This window comes from Hyperolius riggenbachi, chromosome 1, assembly GCF_040937935.1.
Source record: "Hyperolius riggenbachi isolate aHypRig1 chromosome 1, aHypRig1.pri, whole genome shotgun sequence".
NCBI classification, from domain to species: domain Eukaryota; kingdom Metazoa; phylum Chordata; class Amphibia; order Anura; family Hyperoliidae; genus Hyperolius; species Hyperolius riggenbachi.
Window position 1 is genome coordinate 73,185,064 of NC_090646.1, and position 27,329 is coordinate 73,212,392.

At 48.2% G+C, this 27,329-nt stretch overlaps 1 long non-coding RNA gene and 1 gene segment (V, D, J or C); both read left to right on the forward strand.

Moving 5' to 3' along the window:
* The window catches only part of LOC137563083 (Ig kappa chain V-III region MOPC 63-like), a 662,489-nt gene that overhangs the window by 23,689 nt on the left and 611,471 nt on the right, over positions 1 to 27,329 (forward strand).
* Positions 814 to 27,329, forward strand: part of LOC137545463 (uncharacterized) — a 53,422-nt gene continuing 26,906 nt past the window's right edge. Inside the window, exons 1-2 of the long non-coding RNA XR_011026044.1 lie at positions 814 to 976; positions 15,038 to 15,233. This is a non-coding gene — a long non-coding RNA (uncharacterized lncRNA). The remainder of the gene's footprint in view (positions 977 to 15,037; positions 15,234 to 27,329) is intronic.

Below are 27,329 nucleotides of genomic sequence, written 5' to 3' on the forward strand. Positions count from 1 at the left end.
GAATATTGTCATATGAAAAGAATTCATATGTACCAACCATATACGAAAATGTGTCAATACGTATACACTTGAATGTATATTACCCCCATACGATATATTTTGATCACTTCTTCTATGTATATATATGTAGATGTATGTTGGGGCGGTGCGGAGTAACGGGGAGGAGTCCCTCAACGGATTTATCCTTGTAGCTTTGCATAGTTTTAATGTTTACCCCTTTGGATCCTTCTCCTTTCATGATTGCAACTCGAATCATGATGGAAGTTATGATCTGTTTACTTATACCAATCCTAGCACCAGGACACACACAACATCACTATCAGCATTAGATACGTTTTCAATTCCTCTCTGGAACAGCTCATCCTTTGCAAACCTTCTCTATAACTTTAATACGATATATACCTAAAATGGCCACTAGATGGCAGCGTCTCATCACTATTACTAATCTGTTAAACAATCCCACGTTCGTTTGAAAATACAGGAAGATTCTGTGTTTTAATGCGTGTCCTCAAAGCTCTAAACATCGTTTGCCTATCTAATGACATGGTTTGACATTCGGTCATTCCCTCATCCACGGGCCTCCCCTCCCTTACATTGCCCTCTGTTCCCCCAACAAATATGGCGGTCCCTGCCTCATGCGCAGGCGCCCTCCATACCCACAACTCCCCAGAGCCTTTCTGTACACGTGGCATATTCAGCCACTCACACATGCGTACTTCAGGCAAGCGGTGAGACTCAATCGTCACACCGCTCTGCCTCCGCGAAGACACGCCCCCTTCCCCATTACGCTCTACAGGGCTGGCTCCCTTGTCCACACCCCCTCGCTCACCTCATTGGCCCCCTACCCTGGCTACCATCCAGGTCCACGCCCTCCAGCCACGCTTTCCCAATCGTTCCTGCACCGACACTGATCTAAAAGGTCCAGAGCGGGGTTTTTGAGCACAGAGGTGCCAAACCCTATCAGGACCTAGAGCTGGTAAGCAATTTACTCCTTTTACGTTTTATCTAGTCTATGAATACTGTACTATTGCTCATAATCATACACCTCTCTGTTCCCCATTCCCCACTACCACATATCATAATACCTGGTGATATATTTGTGTTGCCTCCTCCTGTCTCCCCCTGCCCAGTAATTTCTTCCCACAATGTTCTGACTAACAGTACTCCCCCTCTCACCTCCCATACACAGTACAATTAACGATGCACTCAATTACCCCTTTCATTACCTTCTCCCCCTGATACATATCTAAATCTGCATTTACAAGTGTACAACATGTTGTTTACAGTTCCCTGATATGGTTTATGTCTCTGTCATTTTTTAGTGAGATACTCCTATTGTTTAATGCCTGAAGAAGCGGGTTCTATGCCCGTGAAACGCGTCGCAGTGTTTGTTGGAGTATGTGAATAAATTTTCGTTGACTTTAATTGACAGCATCGTGTCTGTTTTGGGTCGGTCGGTCCACCACCGCCACCTAGATGTTTTAAACCTTTTAGTATCTTTTATCCTACTGGCGCCTCTGTACATTGATTCATCCAGTGAACCACCCTTGGTGGAAGGGTGTTGTACCCTCCTTTTCTTCTATCACAGAGAGCGACATCTTAATCCTGAGTGGGGACAGGTTTATACTCCCCACCTGCCTATACAGTGGTTGCCTCAGCGGTAACCCTTGTTTGTAAGTATAATACTTACCTTTCATTTCTTCCATTCGGGCTAATACCTACTACACTATATTGGGCTCTCGGTTTATCTGCTTATATCAATTAAATATTCCTCTTAAAGATTAATAGGTGGATTTTGATTGGCTTTTGTAGGCTCCACCCACTTTTCTGAATATTAATCTCAGTCACCCAGTGACCAACTGTGCAAAGTTTTAGAACCCTACAATCAATAGTGTAAGAATTGCTGCAGTTTACATTTTCTCAGTGAAATTTGTATTTGTCTCCGCCTACTGATGACCCAGCATTGCCCGATTATGTATTTGGCTGGTGCTGGCTGTGCCCACTTTTCCTAACCCTAACACACAATTACTCAATTACTCAATGACCAAGTTTGTGAGCTTTGCGGTCTTTGGCATCAATAACCTGCATTAAAATGAAACAAATCAGATTGGCTGTTTGGGGCTCCACCCCTTTATACAAATGTAAACCCCAGTCACGCAATGATCAACTGTACCAGGTTTGAGGCTTGTGCCATTAACAGTGCAAGAATGGCAGCAATGAAATATTCCCCTGAAAAATTAATAGGTCATTTTTGATTGTTTTTGTAGGCTCCAACCACTTTTCTGAATATTAATCTCCGTCACCTAGTAACCAACTGTGCAAAGTTTGAGAACCCTACCATTAACAGTGTAAGAATGGCTGCTGTTTACATTTTCCCAGTACAATTTGTATTTGTCTCCGCCCACTTATGACCCTGTGTTGCCCGCTTATGTATTTGGCTGGTGTTGGCTGTGCCCACTTTCCTAACCCTAACACACAATTACGGGGACAAGAGCGGGCTGGGCACCAGCGATCGATTATTCATGTTCCTTAGGCCTCGTTCACATCATTAGCGCAGATGGCTGTGCGATTGGAACGCAACGCGTCCGATCGCACGCCATCTGCGCTCCTATGCGCTGCGCTGCAGATCCCATTCATTACAATGAATGGGATCTGCGCTGCGATTCCCAAAAATGCGTGCAGCACGCGATAGCGCAATCGCGCTGCCGCGCAGCGCATATGATGGGAACGGTAGAAGGGCTGTCTATGCCCTTCTACCGTTCTTGCGTGTCGCACACTATACGCGCTGCCAAAATGCGCACGGCAGCGCGTATAGTCTGAACGAGGCCTTAGTACTACAAGGGTGGGAAGCGATATGTCCAGAGGGGGTCCTATATTGGCATAGGACCCTCTTGATGTAAGTGTTTTTTACTCCGTTTTATTGTGCCTTGTATGGAAAATTAAAGTGTTACTGCTACCCACTGAGAGAGACTTCTTTCTGCTTTTCTGCTTTCCGGCTAAACGAGTCACACAGGAAGCATGCAGATCTGAGTATACCTCTGGAAGTGGAGTAAAGTGGATTGTTTGACTGCCTGACACAGCTTAAATCCTGGCGCCGTGACACTGTTTGACTGCCTAACACACAATTAATCAATTACTCAATTACCAAGTTTGTGAGCTTTGTGGTGTTTGGCAACAATAATTTGCATTGGAATGAAACAAATCTGATTGGCTATTTGTGGCTCCACCCCCTTTCTGAAATTGAACCCCTGTCACCCAATGATCAACTATACCAGGTTTGAGGCTTGTGCTATTAACAGTGCAAGAATGGCAGAAATGTAAATATTCCCCTTGAAAATCATTAGGTGAATTTTGATTGGCTTTTATAGGCTCCAACCACTTTTCTGAATAATAACCCTAGTCACCCAACAACCAACTGTGCAAAGTTTGAGAACCCTATCATTAACAGAGTAAGAAAAACAGAAGTTTGCTTTCTTTAAACAGAAAGAATTTGCGATAATTCAGGTTGGAGTGAGCTTGAGATGTTTCCCACTGCATCACTGCTGAAAATATGCAAATTAACCATTGTTACCCTTAGAAGCTAAACACACCTCCAGAACCGCTGGAATGCAATGATGTGTCAACTTGTTAAATTGTACAGAGCCATGATAATCCAACATGCATACAGACTGTTTTGGATTGTTTGATCCTTATCAGTGCATGGCATAGATTAATTTGGCTCTATGCAGTAGGGCTTGTAATACCGAGAGGTACAGACTAGTGTTGGGCGAACAGTGTTCGCCACTGTTCGGGTTCTGCAGAACATCACCCTGTTCGGGTGATGTTCGCGTTCGGCCGAACACCTGATGGTGTTCGGCCTTTTAAGTTCGGGTTCGCCCCGAACTTCTAATGGCCGCCGAACAGGGCCGAACAGGGCCCCTGTTCGGCCGAACAGGGCCCTGTTCGGCCGAATACGGCCCCCCTATGGGGTCGCAGGCATAAGGGGGGAGCATGCCCCGATCGCGGGGGGGGGGGGGGTCGGAAATTCCCCCCACCCCCTCCGCTAGCACTCCCCCCTCTGCCCGCTTCCCCATAACAAAGTTTCAAGAAGTACCTGCTGTGTCCGGTGGTAGTGTGGGTGGCTGGCAGTGGGCGGCACTATGCAGTGACTGAATGAGGAGGAGGAGTCCGGAGAGTGACGCGTTGAGGGAGGCCGGGCAGCGGGCGGTTCACTGCTGAACCGCCCGCTGCCCGGCCTCCCTCAACGCGTCACTCTCCGGACTCCTCCTCCTCATTCAGTCACTGCATAGTGCCGCCCACTGCCAGCCACCCACACTACCACCGGACACAGCAGGTACTTCTTGAAACTTTGTTATGGGGAAGCGGGCAGAGAGGGGAGCGCTAGCGGAGGGGGTGGGGGGAATTTCCGACCCCCCCCGCGATCGGGGCATGCTCCCCCCTTATGCCTGCGACCCCATAGGGCCCCCAAAAGCTGGATGTTCGGAAAGTTCGGGGTTCGGCCCGAACATGCCGAACATCTCGGCCATGTTCGGCGAACTTTCCCGAACCCGAACATCCAGGTGTTCGCCCATCACTAGTACAGACTACCCAGCGAGCTCATGGTGACCCAGAACTCATTGGAGTGTGTAAGTGACTACAATGGTACTAAAAGCCCCCTTACTAAGATGTTAAGAAAAACAAAAGTTTGCTTTCTTAAAACAGAAAGAATTTGTGATAATACAGGTTGGAGTGAGCTTGAGATGTCTCACAGTGCATCATTGCTGAATATATGCAAATTAACCATTCTACCCTTAGAAGCTAAACACACCTCCAGTGTAACAGTGTATGGCTGCAATTTACATTTTCCAGTGAAATTTGTATTTGTCTCTTTTTGGCTATGGGAATAAAAAGTATCCTATACTTTATTCCAGGTAATGTACTATGTATGTGCCAAATTTCATTCAAATCCGTTCAGCCGTTTTTGCGTGATCGAGTAACAAACATCCAAACATCTTTCCCATTTATTGTAGGAGCGTGCGTGCGTGCGTGCGTGCGTGCGTGCGTGCGTGCGTGCGTGCGTGCGTGCGTGCGTGCGTGCGTGCGTGCGTGCGTGCGTGCGTGCGTGCGTGCGTGCGTGCGTGCGTGCGTGCGTGCGTGCGTGCGTGCGTGCGTGCATATTGTGAAGAGAAAGTTGAGAGACGCAAGACCCAACACTCTGGATGAGCTTAAGGCTGCTATTGAAGCATCCTGGGCCTTCCTAACACCTGAGCAGTGCCACAGGCTGATTGCCTCCATGCCACGCCGCATTGAAGCAGTCATTTCTGCAAAAGGATTCCCAAACAAGTATTGAGTGCATAACTGAACATAATTATTTGAAGGTTGACTTTTTTTGTTTTAAAAACACTTTTCTTTTATTGGTCGGATGAAATATGCTAATTTTTTGAGATAGGAATTTTGGGTTTTCATGAGCTACGGTATATGCCAAAATCATCAATATTAAAACAATAAAAGGCTTGAACTACTTCAGTTGTGTGTATTTGAATCTAAAATATATGAAGGTCTAATGTTTATCAGTACATTACAGAAAATAATGAACTTTATCACAATATGCTAATTTTTTGAAAAGATCCTGTATACACGCACGCACTCACGCACGCACGCACGCACACGCACACGCACACACGCACACGTATATATACACACACACACGTATATATACACACACACACACGTATATATACACACACACACACATATACACACACACACGTATATATACACACACATATACACACATATACACACATATACACACATATACACACATATACACACATATACACACACACACACACACATACACACACATAAATACAGTATACACACGCACGCACGCACGCACGCACACACACACACACACACACACACACACCTAGGAGAGGAACTTTTCCCTCTCAAAAATGAAAAATATTGTTTTTAGTAAAAATGATAAATATCGTTTTAGTAAAAACGATAAATATCGTTTTTTTAGTAAAAACGATAAATATCATTTTAAAAATTATCGTGCATAACCAGGCGCCATTATTTGGCCGGCGCCATTTTTAACTGGACGCTCTTTCCCTCCGGTTTTCCTCTCCCACACCTCTGTTCCTCTCTGATTAGCCAATATTTCTCATGCTGAGACAATGCACTTTCTATAGTGGAGGGCAGGCAAATCAGGCAGAGGAGAGTAGGGCAGGAAATGACATCAGGATTATCTTCAAAATAGCCACAGTTAATATGGAAATTGTCTAGAATAGGATTCTCTGCTTTTCATTTATAAAATTCAGAGGGAATCATAACGTGGACAGTGCAATGCATATGCTATTTAAGTAGAGCAGGTATTTATCTACTTATATATGTGTTGTTGTTTTTTCTGAGATAGTATGGCTGACAGCTCCTCTTTAAAGTCGCAGGTTCGCTCTTAACACCGCAAGTTTCTCACACACCTTACCTACATCCTAGTTCTGCAAGTCAGATCATCTCTCCCATACCCAACCACTGTGATTTCAATAGCATTCTGGTAGCCTGGGTTAAAAATATCCATTTCCACAACATGGAAATAGTAGCAGGGATGTGATCAGGAACAGGATTGCTCTGTGTGTGAAGCTGTCAGCCTGGCACAATGGCAAGGGAAGATGTAGAATTTCTGACACCCACTACAAACAGGGAGAGGTAAGTTACATGTTACCTACTATCTGTTAACCTTCTCTGCCACTACTTTTAACTCAGTTATTGTCACTACCCGCTACCTAACCGCAGCTAACTGGGCTTCAGCCACCCAGCCAGTAGTGTTGGGCGAACAGTGTTCGCTACTGTTCGGGTTCTGCAGAACATCACCCTGTTCAGGTGATGTTCGAGTTCGACCGAACACCTGATGGTGTTCGGCCAAACCGTTCGGCCATATGGCCGAACTAAGAGCACATGGCCGAACGTTCCCCGAACGTTCGGCTAGCACTGTGATTGGCCGAACGGGTCACGTGGTTCGGACCCGAACGCGCTCTGATTGGCCGAACGGGTCACGTGGTTCGGGGAAATAAATACCCGATCCACATCATTTCTCCGCCATTTGTCTGTGGGTTTAGCTTTGGGTAGGCAGGCAGGGTAGTTCTCTCTCCAGCCAGGCTAGCCAGGGTCCCCCCAGTCATTGTGTCGCTGCTGGGAACAGTAGTACACCGCTCACCCACACTATATAGCATTGTGTTTACTGCCACTCTGTGTACACCGCTCACCCACCACTGTATAGCATTGTGTTTACTGCCACTCTGTGTCTCTGCTGGGAACAGTAGTACACTGCTCACCCGCCACTGTATAGCATTGTGCTCTGTGTCGCTGCTGGGAATAGTAGTACACCGCTCACCCACCACTGTATAGCATTGTGCTCTGTGTCGCTGCTGGGAACAGTAGTACACCGCTCACCCACCACTGTAAAGCATTGTGCTCTGTGTCGCTGCTGGGAATAGTAGTACACTGCTCACCCACCACTGTATAGCATTGTGCTCTGTGTCGCTGCTGGGAATAGTAGTACACCGCTCACCCACCACTGTATAGCATTCTGCTCTGTGTCGCTGCTGGGAATAGTAGTACACCGCTCACCCACCACTGTATAGCATTGTGCTCTGTGTCGCTGCTGGGAATAGTAGTACACCGCTCACCCGCCACTGTATAGCATTTCTGTACTGCCACTGTACTGTTGCCAGTCAGCGTGTACTTTAAGGATAAGTGAAATGAAGAAGAAATCCTGTGAAAGAGGGAGGGGCAAGGGAAGAGGTGTTTCCCCTGACGGTTCACGTACAGGCCACAGTGGAGCACCGAAGAAAACCCACTCAATACCGCCCATGTTGTCCAGGAAATCAACCCTCACAAATCCAAAAGAACTGGACCAGATAATTAATTGGATGACCTCTCAAGCGTCCAGCAGTGGGTTAAGCAGCACCAGCACATCACGCACGAGGTCCGAGTCATCAGCCAGTTACAAGGAGCCAGTGGGCACAAAGCTGACACAACCGGCAGCTACACCACGCACACAACTGCCAAATAACCAGTCCGAAGAATTTCCTCAGGACACAATGCTGTATTCGCAGGAGCTATTCCCAGCCCAACAAACTTCCACCTTTCAAAGGTCAATGGAACAGCCAGAAATGTTGTGCCCGGATTCACAACCATTTACTGTGGGAAATGCACCGCGCACTGAAATACAAGGCGAGTCCGAGGACTTTGAAACCCAAATCCCAGAGCAAGTTGGGCAGGAGGGGTTTCAATTGCAGGAGGTCAGCCGAGAAGATCTGGAAGACGACGTTGGAGTGAGCTGCGCAGAGGTTGTTCTGGGGAGCTCTACTCCACGGCGGCGGCCCACAATCACATATGACGAGTTTGAGGAGATGGAAGAGGAGGGTTTGGACAATGTGGACACAGACCCAGATTTTGTATGTGAAGGAGAACATCGCCGTCGTAGCAGCACAGATGAGTCTGTTGAAGAACCCACTGCTGCACGAGTTCGCCTTGTGCCACAAGGTAGGCGGCGCGAAATTTCAGGCACCACAAGCGTGGAAGTTCAAGTGAGACGCAAAAGAGGCGCAAACAGAAATCGCCAGCAAGGCAGGTGCTCCAAAGTCTGGCCTTTCTTTGAAGACTGCAGTGAGGATGGTACCATGGTGATTTGCAAGGTGTGCAAGACCCGCCTGAGCAGGGGGAAAAATATTAACAACCTCTCCACCACCAGCATGACCCGCCACATGGTATCCAAACATCCTACTCTGTGGGCAAACGCGGCAGGACAGGGTACCAGCAACACTGCCTCCCTTGGGGTCACCAGACTCACCACCAGACCCTCCTCAGCAGCAGCAGTAGCCCAGCCATTGCGTGGTTCACAACAACATTCACAAACATCAGATGACGCTGACACTGTCACTTTCCGGAATAGTGCTCTTGAGGTCTCCCAGTCTTCATCAAACACAACAACCAACAGCCCTTCAGTGTGCAGCCCTACGGTTCAGTTGTCTGTCTCGGAGATGTTGGAGCGCAAGAGGAAATTGCCAGCAAATGACCCCCGGGCCGTGGCACTAACAGCCAGCATAGCCAAGCTTCTGGCCTGCGAAATGCTGCCATATCGAGTGGTGGAGACAAACAGCTTCAAGGGCATGATGTCAGTGGCCATCCCACGTTACGTGGTTCCCAGCCGCTACCACTTTGCGCGCTCTGCAGTGCCTGAGTTGCATGAGCACGTGGTCAGCAAAATAACCCAAAGCTTGAAGAATGCCGTTGCCTGCAAGGTTCACCTCACCACTGACACCTGGACGAGTGCGTTCGGCCAGGGTCGATACATCTCCCTTACCGCGCACTGGGTGAACCTTGTGGAGCCTGGCAGTGATTCCTCACCTGCTACGGCGCAGGTGTTGCCCCACGCCGCAAACAGCTGCACCGCCGTCCCTCCCACTGGATAACAACAGCAGCACCTACCTCTCTAACTCCTTCCCCTCCAACGCATCTCAAAGCTGTACCTCATCCGGAAACGCGAACCCAGCAGCAGTAGGATCGTGGAAGCAGTGCAGCACAGCTGTTGGCATGCGTCAGCAAGCGTTGCTGAAGCTGATCTGCCTTGGGGATAAGCAGCACACAGGGGAGGAAATTTGGAGGGGAATAAAGGAACAGACGGATTTGTGGCTGGCACCGCTGGACCTGAAACCGGGCATGGTTGTGTGTGATAATGGGAGTAATCGCATTCGCGCTTTAAGGTTGGCTAAGCTGACACACATCCCTTGCCTGGCGCACGTGATGAACCTAGTAGTTCAGCGGTTCCTGAGGACATACCCAGGCGTGGCCGATCTTCTGTTGAAGGTGCGACGAGTGGCCAAAAATTGTAGAAATTCCAGTACTGCTTCGGGGGCACTCGCCAAGATGCAGGAGCGCTTCAATCTCCCCCACCATCGCTTGCTGTGTGATGTCCCTACGCGCTGGAATTCTACGCTGCACATGCTAGCCCGCTTTTGCGAGCAGAAGAGTGCAGTGGTCCAGTACATGACGGCGCAGTACCGAGGCGCATCCGGATAGCTGCCAAGCTTCTGTGGATCCGATTGAGCCAACATGTTGGACCTCTGCCAAGTCCTCCAAAATTTTGAGCAATCCACGTTGCTTGTGAGCAGTGACAACTCTTCAGTCAGCATTACCATCCCACTGCTGTGTTTACTGAAGAAGTCAATGTTGAAAATCAAGGAAACAGCTGTCATGATGCAACTGGGGGAATCTGAAGGAGAAAACGATCAGCGTGATGATACCAACATCAGGCCATCTGCCTCAGGAAACGCTGGCCCCAGCAGCTATGACAAAGAAGAGGAGGAGGAACAGCTGGAGTTGGAGCAGGAATTTCATGCCACCACTGACGAGGGCCAGAGCGGTGCACGTTGGACTTCCACAATTCAGCGCGAATGGTCAGCAGAAGCAGACCAGGAAGAAGGTGACGACTATGATGCATCACAACTATCACAACGCTCACAAGAGGATGATGAGGATTCTTGCAGGACTCTGGCACACATGGCTCAATTCATGCTAGACTGCATTGAACGCGACCCACGCATTGTGCGCATTCTGGACAACACCAATTACTGGGTTTATACCCTTCTGGATCCACGGTACAAACACAATGTTCCAAAACTGCTTGAAGAAAGAGTCAGACAGGTCAAAATGGAAGAATACCAGCAGGCCCTTGTGGAGACTTTAGAGAGGAGATTGACATCCTCCCCCTCCTCTAGCCAGTTGTACGCCGACAGACTGACTTCCGCAAACCCAGGACGACCAGGAGGGCAGCAAACAACACAAGCCGCAGCTAGTGCCCAAAAGGGAATGGTATCGGCAGTGTCCTTGGAGTGGGAAAATTTTCTGACACCCATGCAGCAGCCCACAGAACAGCAAGCGTGCAGATCCACCTCCAACACCGATCGCCTGGAGAAGATGGTCAAGGACTACATGTCAGATGGCGTAGCTGTGTTGAACAATCCATCTGCACCCTTCAACTATTGGGTATCGAAGCTAGACACCTGGCATGAACTGGCAATGTACGCAATAGAGGTGCTGGCTTGCCCGGCAGCCAGCATTATGTCGGAACGCTGTTTCAGTGCTGCCGGAGGCATCGTCACAGATCGGCGTATCCGCCTCTCCACCGAAAATGCAGACCGTCTGACTCAAATTAAAATAAATCAATCCTGGATTGGAAACGACTACGCAACACTCCCGGACCCCAACCAAGTAACATGAACAATAAACATCTGTGATGGGTTAGCGTTTCCGGTCCCTGTTTATTGAACCTCTCATCTGTATTACATTTATGACTGCATGGCGACAAAATGCATTGCTATCCGCACGCTTCTTGTCCTCATGCAAGGCCTGGGTTGCGCCTCAAAGCGTGGCCTTCTCCTCCTGCACCTCCTCCTGTTCCATCACGTGTGCTGCTGCTGGGTTAGCGTTGCCGGTCCCTTTTTACGGAACCTCTTATCTGTATTACATTTATGACTGCATGGCGACAAAATGCATTGCTATCCGCACGCTTCTTGTCCTCATGCAAGGCCTGGGTTGCGCCTGAAAGCGTGGCCTTCTCCTCCTGCGCCTCCTCCTGTTCCATCACGTGTGCTGCTGCTGGGTTAGCATTGCCGGTCCCTTTTTACGGAACCTCTTATCTGCATTACATTTATGACTGCATGGCGACAAAATGCATTGCTATCCGCACGCTTCTTGTCCTCATGCAAGGCCTGGGTTGTTGTGTCTCAAAGCGTGGCCTTCTGCTCCTGCGCCGCCCTCCTCCTGTTCCATCACGTGTGCTGCTGCTGGGTTAGCGTTACCGGTCCCTTTTCCTGGAACCTCTTATCTGTATTACATTTATGACTGCATGCCGACAAAAAGCATGTTACCTGTGCAAAGAAAAATGACATTTTCCGCATTTAAAAGACATTTTTTCCTTTGAAACTTTACAATCAATTTTCTCAAAAACTATAAGCTCTTTTTCAAATATTTTTTTTCCTCTTGTACCCACTCCCAAGGTGCACATACCCTGCAAATTTGGGGTATGTAGCATGTAAGGAAGCTTTACAAAGCACGAAAGTTTGGGTCCCCATTGACTTCCATTATGTTCGGAGTTCGGCGCGAACACCCGAACATCGCGGCCATGTTCGGCGAACGTTCGCGAACCCGAACATGCAGGTGTTCGCCCAACACTACCAGCCAGCACCCTCTACCTGTAACTACCCACTACCTGCTCTATCTGCCACCTACTGTATGCTACTACCCTTCACCACTTCTCATTACCCATCCACCAAGCACTAGGTAGTGTTAGGTAACACAGCCCGCTGCCCACTATCTGCCACTACCTGTCCACCCACCAACCACTGCCCAATCAGTAGCTGATACCCCCTTTCCCATGAAAAATCTATTCTTTTTCACAAACTCATCATCATCAGGGGGCTTTGTATGGCTAATATTGTGGTGAAACCCCCCCCCCATATGTGATATCAGGACCATGGTTCTGACCTCACACTGTGGGAGCCTCATTGAATTGTGGGAAATAACAGCTGTTTCCAACTGCCAAAAAAGCAAGCAGCATCTCCTTCCACTGACATCACCTGCCATCAGTAAAAAATGTCACCATGTGATAAATGTCAGAATGTAAATCAGGGAGAGGAAAGCTTTTACAATGGGCAAACACTGACTAAATCATTTATACATAATTATTGTAAAAATGAAGCACTTTTTTATTACATTATTTTCACCGGAGTTCCTCTTTAACCATTTAACGGCAAGCATACGTATTAAAACGTCATGCTTTCCCCTATTAATGGCAACATGACGTTTTAATACGTCGCGCGTTCCCGCCGCCGCTCCGCACGTGTCCGCGCCGCTACAGCCGCCGTTTCCGTTGGGTTCCCGTGCTGGGTGATTGGGGAAGAGGACCGAGCGGTCCTCTACCCAATCGCACTGCCTGGAGTGAATGGACGCGACCGCGAACAGCGGCCGCATCCATTCACAAAACAGGAAACTGTCACAGTTGCTAAAATGTAAAAAGAAAAAAAAAGTGATCACTTCCTAATGGGAGAGTGTTCACTAGCACCATCTTGTGGCCAAAAAGTATATTGCACATACAGGCAAATACATAATATCCACACAATATTAATAAAATTAAATTACATTTCCACCCTTTCCCCCCTCAAAAAAAACCCACTTTTAAAAAAAAATCAGCTATAAATAAATAAATAGTTGCCTTAGGGACTCAGCTTTTTTAATCTATATTGTATGAGGGAAAAATAATTTTACTTTATTACATAGGGGCTTGTAATTATGGCCAGAACAAAAACAAAACAAAACAGAAAAATAACACCTATATTTCAAAATAATATATTGTCGCCATACATTGTGATAGGGACATAATTTAAACGGTTTAATAATCGGGACTACTGGGCAAATACAATGTGTTGGTTTTATCAACAGGAGCATGTTTAATTTTAAAACTATAATGGCTGAAAACTGAGAAATAACGATTTTTTCCCATTTTTTTTGAATTTTTCCAATTAAAATGCAATTAGAATAAAAAAATTCATAGCAAAATGTACTACCCACAGAAAGCCTAATTGGTGGCGAAAAAAACGAGGTATAGATCATTTCCTTGTGATAAGTAGTAATATAGTTATTAGGGAATAAAAGGGAGGAGCACTGACAGGTGAAAATTGCTCTGGTCCGTTAGGGTAAAAACCCTTGGGGGTGAACTGGTTAATGTGCCACTGATGACCCCTTAATCTGGCTGCCCAGCGGTGCTTTGAATATTCTGAGGATCCTAGCAACACACATGTCAAACGTCTATAGTTGTATTATTGTATTCTATAAATATTTGTTTTAATAATGAAATAACTGATTGTCCTATATTAGGGTATGCATGTGTATGTGGGGCTAGGGTGCCAAACAGGCCAGAAACTGCCCTGCCTGGATGACAATTTCAAGTTTAGCTTGAAGATTAAAGGCTTATGAAAATGTGACAAACTAATTCTGTCACTGCAGCTGTCATCATTAGTTTAGTGGTTATTTTCCTGATAAGGTAAACTTAGTTCTAGAAGTATGGGGAATTTCCATTGCTGACATCCTTCTGATGCAGCCTGGCAGTACTTTTTGATTCATGTCACAAGCAAGCATGCTGACTAGGAGTCAGTCAGATCACAATCTGCATACTTGTGGTGGATCAGCATTACAGCCAGACAATCAGCACTTTCGTGAGTCATGCAATGGCAGCTCCATATTTCTAGTAAAGGATGTTTATATGAAAACATGCTAATTCTGTTTGTGTAAATATAGAGTCAGTGATCAGTCATGTGATACAGAGAGGTGAGGTGTGACCTGTGAGGACAGGACATCATTTGCATGTTTCCTGTGTGACATATGTGAGGTGGGCGTGTCCCCCTAATGATTGCAGCTGTTATATAGGAGACATTGCACAGGTCCACTTTCCACTAATGCTGCAGAGTAGGAATGATCAATAAGATGCAAATTGTTCCAAAATTATGCATTTTTTAATGCAAATGTATGCAGTTTGAAAACAGACCAATCAATTTAAAGCCAGGTTTAAATTGATTGGTCCATTTTCATGCTGCATATATTTGGATAGTGCATACATTTGCATCAACTCAGAACAATTTGCATATCTGTGATCATCCCTACTGCAGAGTCTTCATAGAGAATACACCTCAAGATAAAGCACAATGCTTCCCATAGTGTAAAACCACATGCACATATTAACATTGCACACTCACATATTCCATAATTGTATTTGGGCACAGAGTTTTAATGGGCTCTCCCCCATGCTGTGGCCACCGGCTGGGCTGAATGATATCTCGTCTCCTCAGGTCCCAGGATCCATCTGAAAATTGCGCCTGCGAATAATGGCACACAGTGTTGCCGCTAATCCATTTGTCACTTATTGCTATTTAACGTTAAAGCCTTATTGTTATTTAGCGTTAACACACAGAACCCTCTCTGTACCTATCCCTAGACTGGAAGAAGGCGTGGCTAAGCGCTGAAACGCGTTGTGACGATCAGACGGCTTGCCGAGACGTGTAGGAGCCAGCGGTTGGTCCCCAGTCCACTTGCTCTCCATCGCATACGGATCCTTGAAGCCCTGGCCAGGCTCAAGAAGTGGGTGATACTCGCTGGCGGCCCCCTACATGTGCAAAACCTGCACATACACTGTAAGTGCAATTGTTTTTAGCGTGGAATTGTCAAATAAAAAGTTAATGCACCATAGGAGCGCACCCTTGTTTTCTTGTTCCCCATATGCTAGATTTCTGGCACCACCCAGTGGAGGGAGCAGCACCGTGGGCATAACATACACCCAAAGGGCCTTACTTAGTCGAAGCTAGCGCCGGTTACACATCTCTTCTCTGTACCTATTCCTAACCCTAAGACCCCCCCTGGTGGTGCCTCACCCTAAGCCCCCTCCTGGTGTTGCCTAACCCTAAGACCTCCCTGGTGGTGCCTAACCCTAAATCTCCACTGGTGGTGCCTAACCTTCACAGTGTTACATTAAATCCATTCACCATTTTGCAGTTAAATAACGTCTGCAGTTTGGCTAATGTAGGGCGCTATTGATAAATAACGTTACCGTGCTCAATAACGTCTGCTGTTTGGCATATTAACGGCGCTATTGATAAATAACGTTACTGTGTGCCGTTTTTTTCTTATTTTTTCCCTGTGCGCTGTTATTATGCAGTACTAACGATAAATAGCGATAAGTGTATCATTTTAATCCGGCACCATTTTTATGTATAGGGACTGTGCGCCATTTTTCACTGATCCGCAGGTCCCCACGGCACTTCCCGCTGTACACCATGCTACCACTTCCTCGTAGCCCCGTCCGACTAGTTTCATCATAGGAAATCTTCTAGGCCCATCTATAGCTCCCTATACAGGATAAAAAGTCCGGTATGAGAATACTGGCCGCAAGAAAAATTGGACGCGCAGGCGCCGTGCCTGTTTTTATCGTTTTTTGTAACGACTATGATTCGGCAGCCCGACTTCTCCCTCCCCTTCTCTCCCAGCGCCGCCCTCCGTGCTCCCCTCTCGGACTCAGAGTAATGTGCACACACAGGGAAGCGATGTAAATCTCACCTCCAATTGCCGCTCACTCGCTGCCGGTCTTCTCCTCTGTGCATAGCCGCTGTACACACGCTGAAAAGCGTGTGTATATCGGCTATGCAGAGAGGAGAAGACCGGCGGCAATTGGCGGTGAGGTAGGTATTTACATCGCTTCCCTGTGCGGCGTGTGCGCATTTACAGTCTGAGAGGGGAGCACGGAGCACGGAGGGCGGCGCTGGGAGAGAAGGGGAGGGAAAGGTCGGGCTGCCGAATCATAGCCGCTAGCGGTGAGGTAGGTATTTACATCGCTTCCCTGTGCGCATTTACAGTCCGAGAGGGGAGCACGGAGGGTGGCGCTGGGAGAGAAGGGGAGGGAGAGGTCGGGCTGCCGAATCATAGCCGTTACAAAAAACGATAAATTCAGGCACGGTGCCTGCGCGTCCATATCTTCTTGCGGCTAAATAGCCGTTTCCGTAAAAAGTCTGTATAGAGGTTTGGTGGCCGATTGGTGATGTGAGGAGCGGTCCCCGTCACAGTGGCCCCGCCCACACCCACATGAAGCCCCTCCCCATCTGGGACATTTAAGAGTAAAGAGGTGCCATACAGGAATCCTAGTGTAACCATCCCCACAGACCTCTCCCTCCCCCAGCATCCACAGTGGCCTCTCCCTCAACTTTGCACCCACAGGGAACTCTCCCACCACCTAGGACCCATACTCCCTCCCCAGCATTAGCACTGCAGTGATCCTGCCTCCCCCAGCACCCACACTGACCCCTTCCTCTCCCAGCACCTACATTGACTTTTCCCTCCCCCAGCAGCACCTTTCCTGTCCCCAGCAGCACCGATAGTGACCTGCTCCAGCACCTAAACTGACCTCTCCCTTCCCCAGCACACCCAATGACTTCCCCTTCCTGCAGCACCCACATTGGCCTCTACTTCTCCCAGCATCCACCCCTTCCCCCATAGCTGGCACCAGGGGCGTAGCAATAGGGGTTGCAGAGGTAGCAACCGCATCGGGGCCCTTGGGCTAGATGGGCCCCGAAGGGCCCTCCCTCAACTATAGTATTAGCTCTCTATTGGTCCTGTGCTCATAATAATCACTTCTATAGATACTTTGAATAGTGGTAATCATTAACAAACTGTTCCCCACCCCCTTTTTGCACCTCAGACACTGTAATTGCTAATTGTTATGTATACAGTGCTTGGGGCCGCCATCAGAATTTTCTGGGCCCCATACTTGGCAAACCTACAGGGCCCCCCTCACGCCAAATAACAATCTCATAGGTAGATTGTGTGGGGGCAGAGCCATGGGATGTGGGGTAGAGTCAAAGCAATTTGCCTGTAGCCCATAACATTCTCCTCCCTGCATTGATGTGTGTTCACCAATCACGCAGCGGGGAAGAGGGAGATGACCACACAACTCCTGTTATGCCACAGTAGAATTGCCAGCAGAGGCTCGAGTGGCACTGCCACTGTTTGGGCCCCAGACCCTTCCTGGGCCCCATACTACTGTCTCTCTTGTACCCCCCTGATGGCTGCCCTGCCATTGTAAAACTTGCATCGGGGCCCACAGCTCCTTAGCTACGCCACTAGCTGGCACCCAGTACTCACGCTAACATGACCACAAGTACCTGCACCCAGGCCTGACATTGCACCCAGTACTCACACCTGCACACAGCCTCCTTATGGCCCCCATTATCTGCACCGAGCACCCACCCAAACAGTACCCACACCCAAAGTACCTGCATTCAAAACCTGCACCTAGAACCCATGTATCCTCCAGTGTAGTGTTGGGCGAACAGTGTTCGCCACTGTTCGGGTTCTGCAGAACATCACCCTGTTCGGGTGATGTTCGAGTTCGGCCGAACACCTGACGGTGCTCGGCCAAACCGTTCGGCCATATGGCCGAACTAAGAGCGCATGGCCGAACGTTCCCCGAACGTTCGGCTAGCGCTGTGATTGGCCGAACGGGTCACGTGGTTCGGACCCGAACGCGCTCTGATTGGCCGAACTGTCACGTGGTTCGGGTAAATAAATACCCGAACCACGTCATATCTCCGCCATTTGTCTGTGGGTTTAGCTTTGGGTAGGCAGGCAGGGTAGTTCGCGCTCCAGCCACGCTAGCCAGGGTCCCCCCCAGTCATTGTGTGTCGCTGCTGGGAATAGTAGTACACCGCTCGCTCAGCATTCTGTTTACTGCCACTCTGTGTACCTCGCTCAGCCACACTATATAGCATTCTGTTTACTGCCACTCTGTGTCTGCTGGGAATAGTAGTACACCGCTTGCACAGCCACACTATATAGCATTCTGTTTACTGCCACTCTGTGTACCTCGCTCAGCCACACTATATAGCATTCTGTTTACTGCCACTCTGTGTCTGCTGGGAATAGTGGTACACCGCTCGCTCAGCCACACTATATAGCATTCTGTTCACTGTTCTGTGTCTGCTTGGAATAGTGGTACACCGCTCGTTCAGCCACACTATATAGCATTCTGTGTACTGTTCTGTGTCTGCTGGGAACAGTAGTACACCGCTCGTTCAGCCACACTATATAGCATTCTGTGTACTGTTCTGTGTCTGCTGGGAACAGTAGTACACCGCTCGCTCAGCCACACTATATAGCATTCTGTTCACTGTTCTGTGTCTGCTGGGAATAGTGGTACACCGCTCGCTCAGCCACACTATATAGCATTCTGTTCACTGTTCTGTGTCTGCTGGGAATAGTGGTACACCGCTCGCTCAGCCACACTATATAGCATTCTGTTTACTGTTCTGTGTCTGCTGGGAATAGTGGTACACCGCTCGCTCATCCACACTATATAGCATTCTGTTCACTGTTCTGTGTCTGCTGGGAATAGTGGTACACCGCTCGCTCAGCCACACTATATAGCATTCTGTTCACTGTTCTGTGTCTGCTGGGAATAGTGGTACACCGCTCGCTCAGCCACACTATATAGCATTCTGTTTACTGCCACTCTGTGTACCTCGCTCAGCCACACTATATAGCATTCTGTTTACTGCCACTCTGTGTCTGCTGGGAATAGTGGTACACCGCTCGCTCAGCCACACTATATAGCATTCTGTTCACTGTTCTGTGTCTGCTTGGAATAGTGGTACACCGCTCGCTCAGCCACACTATATAGCATTCTGTTTACTGTTCTGTGTCTGCTGGGAATAGTGGTACACCGCTCGCTCAGCCACACTATATAGCATTCTGTTCACTGTTCTGTGTCTGCTGGGAATAGTGGTACACCGCTCGCTCAGCCACACTATATAGCATTCTGTTTACTGTTCTGTGTCTGCTGGGAACAGTAGTACACCGCTCGCTCAGCCAGAGTATATAGCATTGTGTTTACTGCCACTCTGTGTACACCGCTCAGCCAGACTATATACCATTGTTTACTGACACTCTGTGTACACCACTCAGCCACACTATATACCATTGTTTACTGACACTCTGTGTACACCGCTCAGCCAGACTATATACCATTGTTTACTGCCACTCTGATTCTGCTGGGAACAGTAGTACACCGCTCGCTCAGCCAGACTATATACCATTGTTTACTGACACTCTGTGTACACCGCTCAGCCAGACTATATACCATTGTTTACTGACACTCTGTGTACACCACTCAGCCACACTATATACCATTGTTTACTGACACTCTGTGTACACCGCTCAGCCAGACTATATACCATTGTTTACTGCCACTCTGATTCTGCTGGGAACAGTAGTACACCGCTCGCTCAGCCAGACTATATACCATTGTTTACTGACACTATATAGCAGACTATATAGCATTGTGTGTACACCGCTCAGCCAGACTATATACCATTGTTTACTGACACTCTGTGTACACCGCTCAGCCAGACTATATACCATTGTTTACTGCCACTCTGATTCTGCTGGGAACAGTAGTACACCGCTCGCTCAGCCAGACTATATACCATTGTTTACTGACACTCTATGTACACCGCTCAGCCAGACTATATACCATTGTTTACTGCCACTCTGATTCTGCTGGGAACAGTAGTACACCGCTCGCTCAGCCAGACTATATACCATTGTTTACTGACACTCTATGTACACCGCTCAGCCAGACTATATACCATTGTTTACTGCCACTCTGATTCTGCTGGGAACAGTAGTACACCGCTCGCTCAGCCAGACTATATACCATTGTTTACTGACACTCTATGTACACCGCTCAGCCAGACTATATACCATTGTTTACTGCCACTCTGATTCTGCTGGGAACAGTAGTACACCGCTCGCTCAGCCAGACTATATAGCATTGTGTTTACTGCCACTCTGTGTACACCGCTCAGCCACACTATATAGCATTGCGTACTCTGCCAGTCAGTGTGTATATTGCTGGGATCAGTAATACTCCACTCACCGTCAACCACTATATGAGCTCAACATGAGTTCCCCAGAGACCTCCGCTGTGAGCAGCACTCCCAACAACAGCAACAGCCAACGCCCCACGCAAGCTATAACATCCACCCCAGCAGCCAGTGGTCAGCAGCAGCCCTCCCCGGAGGAGAACGTTGTGTCCATCAGTCCGTCGCCAGAGCGATTAATGAGGGCTGCCATTGAGGAGATGATGGGGCCTGATGTGGAGGAGGAGGTCTGGCTCAGGCCAGCATCCCAAGTTAATGTTGAGGACGATGAGGGGTCTGTGTCTGGGGATGTTGGGGTGGCAGAGGTGGTGGGTGGGTCAGACTCAGGAGAAGAGTTGTATGATGAGGATGATGATCGGGACCATCTGTATGTGCCTCAGAGTCCGACCCCGGAAAACATGTTGTATCGTGTGTTTAGGTACTAAAATCTGCGTTCCCTCCCAGTAGTGTTGGGCGAACAGTGTTTGCCACTGTTCGGGTTCTGCAGAACATCACCCTGTTCGGGGTGACTATATAGCAGACTATATAGCATTGTGTTTAATGCCACTCTGTGTACACGGCTCAGCCACACTATATAGCATTGTGTTTACTTCCACTCTGTGTCTGCTGGGAACAGTAGTACACCGCTCACCCGCCACTGTATAGCATTGTGCTCTGTGTCACTGCTGACAATAGTGGTACACCGCTCACCCACCACTGTATAGCATTTCTGTACTGCCACTGTACTGCTGCCAGTCAGCGTGTACTTTAAGGATAAGTGAAATGAGGAAGAAATCCGGTGAAAGAGGGAGGGGCAAGGGAAGAGGTGTTTCCCCTGACGGTTCACGTACAGGCCACAGGGGAGCACCCAAGAAAACCCACTCAATACTGCCCATGTTGTCCAGGACAACAACCCTCACAGATCCAAAAGAACAGGACCAGATAATTACTTGGATGACCTCTCAAGCGTCCAGCAGTGGGTTAAGCAGCACCAGCACATCACGCACGAGGTCCGAGTCCTCAGCCAGTTAAAGTCTGGGCTTTCTTTGAAGACTGCACTGAGGATGTTACCATGGCGATTTGCAAGGTGTGCAAGACCCGCCTGAGCAGGGGGAAAAGTATTAACAACCTCTCCACCACCAGCATGAGCCGCCACATTCTATCCAAACATCCCACTCTGTGGGCAAACGCGGCAGGACAGGGTACCACCAGCAACACTGCCTCCCTTGGGTTCACCAGACTCACCACCAGACCCGCCTCAGCAGCAGCAGTAGCCCAGCCATTGCGTGGTTCACAACATTCACAAACATCAGACGATGCTGACACTGTCACTTTCCGGACTAGTGCTCTTGAGGTCTCCCAGTGTTCATCAAACACAACAACCAACAGCCCTTCGGTGTGCAGCGCTACGGTTGAGTTGTCTGTTTCTGAGATGTTTGAGCACAAGAGGAAATTGCCAGCAAATGACCCCCGGGCCGTGGCAGTAACAGCCAGCCAGCATAGCCAAGCTTCTGGCCTGCGAAATGCTGCCATATCGAGTGGTGGAGACAAACAGCTTCAAGGGCATGATGTCAGTGGCCATCCCACGTTACGTGGTTCCCAGCCGCTACCACTTTGCGCGCTCTGCAGTGCCTGAGTTGCATGAGCACGTGGTCAGCTAAATAACCCGAAGCTTGAAGAATGCCGTTGCCTGCAAGGTTCACCTCACCACTGACACCTGGACGAGTGCGTTCGGCCAGGGTCGATACATCTCCCTTACCGCGCACTGGGTGAACCTTGTGGAGCCTGGCAGCGATTCCTCACCTGCTACGGCGCGGGTGTTGCCCACGCCGCAAACAGCTGGATAACAACAGCAGCACCTACCTCTCTGACTCCTTCTCCTCCAACGCATCTCAAAGCTGTACCTCATCCGGAAATGCTAACCCAGCACCAGCAGCAGTAGGATCGTGGAAGCAGTGCAGCACAGCTGTTGGCATGCGTCAGCAAGCGTTGCTGAAGCTGATCTGCCTTGGGGATAAGCAGCACACAGGGGAGGAAATTTGGAGGGGAATAAAGGAACAGACGGATTTGTGGCTGGCACCGCTGGACCTGAAACCGGGCATGAAGCTAGACACCTGGCACGAACTGGCAATGTACGCAATAGAGGTGCTGGCTTGCCCGGCAGCCAGCGTTATGTCGGAACGCTGTTTCAGTGCTGCCGGAGGCATCATCACAGATCGGCGTATCCGCCTCTCCACAGAAAATGCAGACCGTCTGACTCAAATTAAAATGAATCAATCCTGGATTGGAAACGACTACGCAACACTCCTGGACCCCAACCAAGTAACATGACCGATGAACATCTGGGATGGTTTAGCGTTTCCGGTCCCTGTTTATTGAACCTCTCATCTGTATTACATTTATGACTGCATGGCGGCAAAAAGCATTGCTGCTATATCCGCACGCTTTTTGTCCTCATGCAAGGCCTGGGTTGTTGTGTCTCACAAAGCGTGGCCTTCTCCTCCTGCGCCTCCTCCTGTTCCATCACGTGTGCTGCTGCTGCTGCTGGGTTACCGTTGCCGCGTGGTCCCTGTTTATTGAACCTCTTATCTTTATTACATTTATGACTACATGGCGGTACAAAGCATGCTATCCGCACGCTTTTTGTCCTCATGCAAGGCCTGGGTTGTTGTGTCTCACAAAGCGTGGCCTTCTCCTCCTGCGCCTCCTCCTGTTCCATCACGTGTGCTGCTGCTGCTGCTGCTGGGTTACCGTTGCCGCGTGGTCCCTGTTTATTGAACCTCTTATCTTTATTACATTTATGACTACATGGCGGTACAAAGCATGCTATCCGCACGCTTTTTGTCCTCATGCAAGGCCTGGGTTGTTGTGTCTCACAAAGCGTGGCCTTCTCCTCCTGCGCCTCCTCCTGTTCCATCACGTGTGCTGCTGCTGCTGCTGCTGCTGGGTTAGCGTTGCCGCGTGGTCCCTGTTTATTGAACCTCTTATCTTTATTACATTTATGACTACATGGCGGTACAAAGCATGCTATCCGCACGCTTTTTGTCCTCATGCAAGGCCTGGGTTGTTGTGTCTCACAAAGCGTGGCCTTCTCCTCCTGCGCCTCCTCCTGTTCCATCACGTGTGCTGCTGCTGGGTTAGCGTTGCCGCGTGGTCCCTGTTTATTGAACCACTTATCTTTATTACATTTATGACTGCATGGTGGTACCAAGCATGCTATCCGCACGCTTCTTGTCCTCATGCAAGGCCTGGGTTGTTGTGTCTCAAAGCGTGGCCTTCTCCTCCTGCGCCACCCTCCTCCTGTTCCATCACGTGTGCTGCTGCTGGGTTAGCATTACCGGTCCCTTTTCCTGGAACCTCTTATATGTATTACATTTATGACTGCATGCCGACAAAAAGCATGTTACCTGTGCAAAGAAAACAGACATTTCCCGCATTTAAAAGACAGTTTTCCCTTTGAAACTTTAAAATCGATTTTCTCAAAAACTATAAGCTCTTTTTGCTAAATTTTTTTTTCCTCTTGTACCCACTCCCAAGGTGCACATACCCTGTAAATTTGGGGTATGTAGCATATAAGGAGGCTTTACAAAGCACAAAAGTTCGGGTCCCCATTGACTTCCATTATGTTCGGAGTTCGGGTCGAACACCCGAACATCGCGGCCATGTTCGGCCTGTTCGGCCCGAACCCGAACATCTAGATGTTCGCCCAACACTACTCCAGTGCTCTTCGGGAATGGACAAGAAAAAACAGGTGGGTGTGCTTAGTCACGTTCAGTTGTGTTTTATTCTATTAATTTCATGTATTTCAGTAAACTGGTGTGTTTGTGTGAGCATTATTGTGACTCATCATTTCACCCACTAGCGGTAGTGGTAGTGGCAGAGGTAGTGGTAGATTCTCATTTTAAACAGTTTACATGTAAGTATAGCTACACAGGCCTCTCCCAGACAGATAGCCAAAGCCAAACTTATACTTTTTGTGCACCTCGGCCAAGTATGTTGTGGCTCTGCTCCTCCCATTCCATGTTCAGTCCCCTCTCCCAGCGTACATGGCGTTCTGGCGCCAGGGCTTTTCAGTGCAGTGTGAATACTGTATGTACTGGACCTTATTTCTGTCTATTTATCTATCTACTCTGGAGTTAGTCCTGTTGGTTGGTTACTAGATACTAGACACTATTTTGAAAACATATGGTTGACAGTACAAAAAGAAGTGAAAAAGGCAGAGCAGTATTTAAAGCAGATCTGAACTCTTGCACAGGACAGAAGGAAAACACATAGAACTGCACCCTGTATGTATTTAGAGAGTTAAGCCTGTTTAATTCCCCCTCTTCTGTGATAAGTACAATTACAAGTTGTAATTTGATCCCTCAGCTGTGTCAGCTGACTGCCACAGCAGAGACTTAATTGGTAAACACAGGATGTTAACAATATGTCTATTTCCATGAAAGCAGGAAGTAGATACGCTGCAGAGTTATTGCAGGTTTTGTATCAAATTTAGCAAATAAATATTTTTCTTTAAATGTTATTATGTATCTTTTAGAGCAGAGAGGAAGTTCTGAGTTCAGGTCCGCTTTAAAGAGAATCTATAGGCATGACATTGTTACCTGTTTCACATGAATAGTCAGTTTTGTAGTTGCCTGTGGTTCTGTGGTGTATTGGCGAGCACTTCTGCCAGAGCCAGATTTACCATAAGGCACTGTAGGCAGGTGCCTACAGGCTCCTGATGATGGAAAGGCAGCTCACTTCCCTCCCTGAGCGCCTCCCTCTCTCGTTCACTATGCAGAGTCCTGATGAGAGTGTAAATGAGACGTTACTCACCCTGCTCTCTGCATGTCACTGACAAGATCTCCCTTCAGTCAGGGGCACCATTAGCTACTTAATAAGGAGGTTCTTCTAGCTACCTAATACCATACCTCCCAACTTTTTGATATGAGAAAGAGGGACACTTAAGCCACGCCCCTGCCAAACCTCTGATCACGCCTCCGTCACACCTCTAGTTACGCATACCATAAAGATTTCATGAGAAAAATATCTATATATATAATAGAGTAAGTGCCTCAACCTTCAAACAAGAAGAAGAAGTAGTGCCCTGCCCCCAGGGCCGGTCCAAGCAAGCAGAAGGGGCTGGTCCAAGCAAGAAGTATAAATATCAAACCAAGGGCGAAGAGGGATAATTTGCATATTCAGTAGCAGTGCATTGTGGGTAACCACAAATGTTCACTTATAGCTGAATTATTGCAGATTTGTTTCTGTTTTAAGAAGGCAAATTACACCAAGCTTTGCTTTTTTTTAGTAGGAGGGCTTTTTGGTCCCTTTTATCCCCTATACATTCTTAGTAGTTTGGGTCACCCCGAGCTGCTTGGTTACTCTGTTGTACTGGTCCAAGCCCTATCTCATAAAGCCATATCAATCCCTGTTATGTACTGATGAGGACCAAAAGTCTGAAATAGGCTGTCATGTGTGGGTTTGATATGACTATGTAAAATTTAAAGATATGTGCTATATGCTAAAGCCACTCATGGCAAACTGCTAGCGGTTAAGTAAAAACTGCTACACATTGTTGCAAATGGCAGTGTTCTCACTGTCGCAATTGCGGTTAGCGATAACCGCAAACACGCTTCATGCAGCAGTTTGCTGGCGATTTGTGTTTAGCGATTGTGATTAACGTGCAAAGCACGCTAATCGCGATCGCACCAAAACCGCTGCAGTGTCCAGTGATTTTTCCGCGTTAATTGCGTTAAATCAAAGGTTTGCGATTATAGGTGTGGACGGGCCCGTAACAATATGTGTAATCTGCTACCCAAAAACGCTCCTAAAACCGCTAGGCATGTTTGGAAAAGTCTCTAAACATGCCTAGAATTGCTCTGAAAATCTGCTCCAAAAAACGCTACTCATTTTGCAGATCTGCTAGCGTTTTTGGTGTGCACTGGGCCTGATAGTGGTTGTGTGAGTAGTAGTACACATTGCCAGCAATGATATTTGGTGTGTGAGTAGTAGTACACATTGCCAGCAATGATATTTGGTGTGTGAGTAGTAGTACACATTGCCAGCAGTGATATTTGGTGTGTGAGTAGTAGTACACATTGCCAGCAGTGATATTTGGCGTATGAGACAAGGAGTTAACTTTGTAACCAAGAGCTGCTGCCTGTGGTGCCTGTAACCTGATCCCTCAGTGAGCTCAGCTGGGAGGAGTTGCCTCTCTCACTCCATCCCTAAGGCCCCGTTCACACTGCATGCGTTTCCAGACGCGTTTTGGAAACGCGTGCGGGTGGCCTGACACGCACGACATCAGACAGTGCATAGAGTGCACTGTCTGATGTTCACACTGCATGCGTTCCGGACCTGTGCGGTCCGGGAACGCATGCTGCATGCATTTTTTGTAAAAACGCGTGGCTGTCCCATTCACTTTTCAGTGATGGGATCAGCCATGCAACGCACACGAACGCGGATGGCGTGCGTTCATACGCGTTTCATTCCGCACGCATGGCCATCTGCGTTTGTGATGTGAACGGGGCCTCACTCTTCGCTGCGCTTCCTGTTTCTTCCACTGTGATCCGAATCATTCACTGTGATGATCCGGATGATTCGACTCACAAAAAGGATTTGGATCAAAGATCCGAAGCGTTCATGATCCGGACAACACTAATACACCAGCGGTTCTAGATGCTTGCTTGACTTACCGAGGGTGAAAAGGGATAATTTGCATATTTAGTAGCAGTGCATTGTGGGTAACCACAAATGTTCACTTATAGCTGAATTATTTCAGATTTCCTTCTGTTTTAAGAAGGAAAATTACACCAAGCTTTTTTTTTTTTAGTAGGAGGTCTT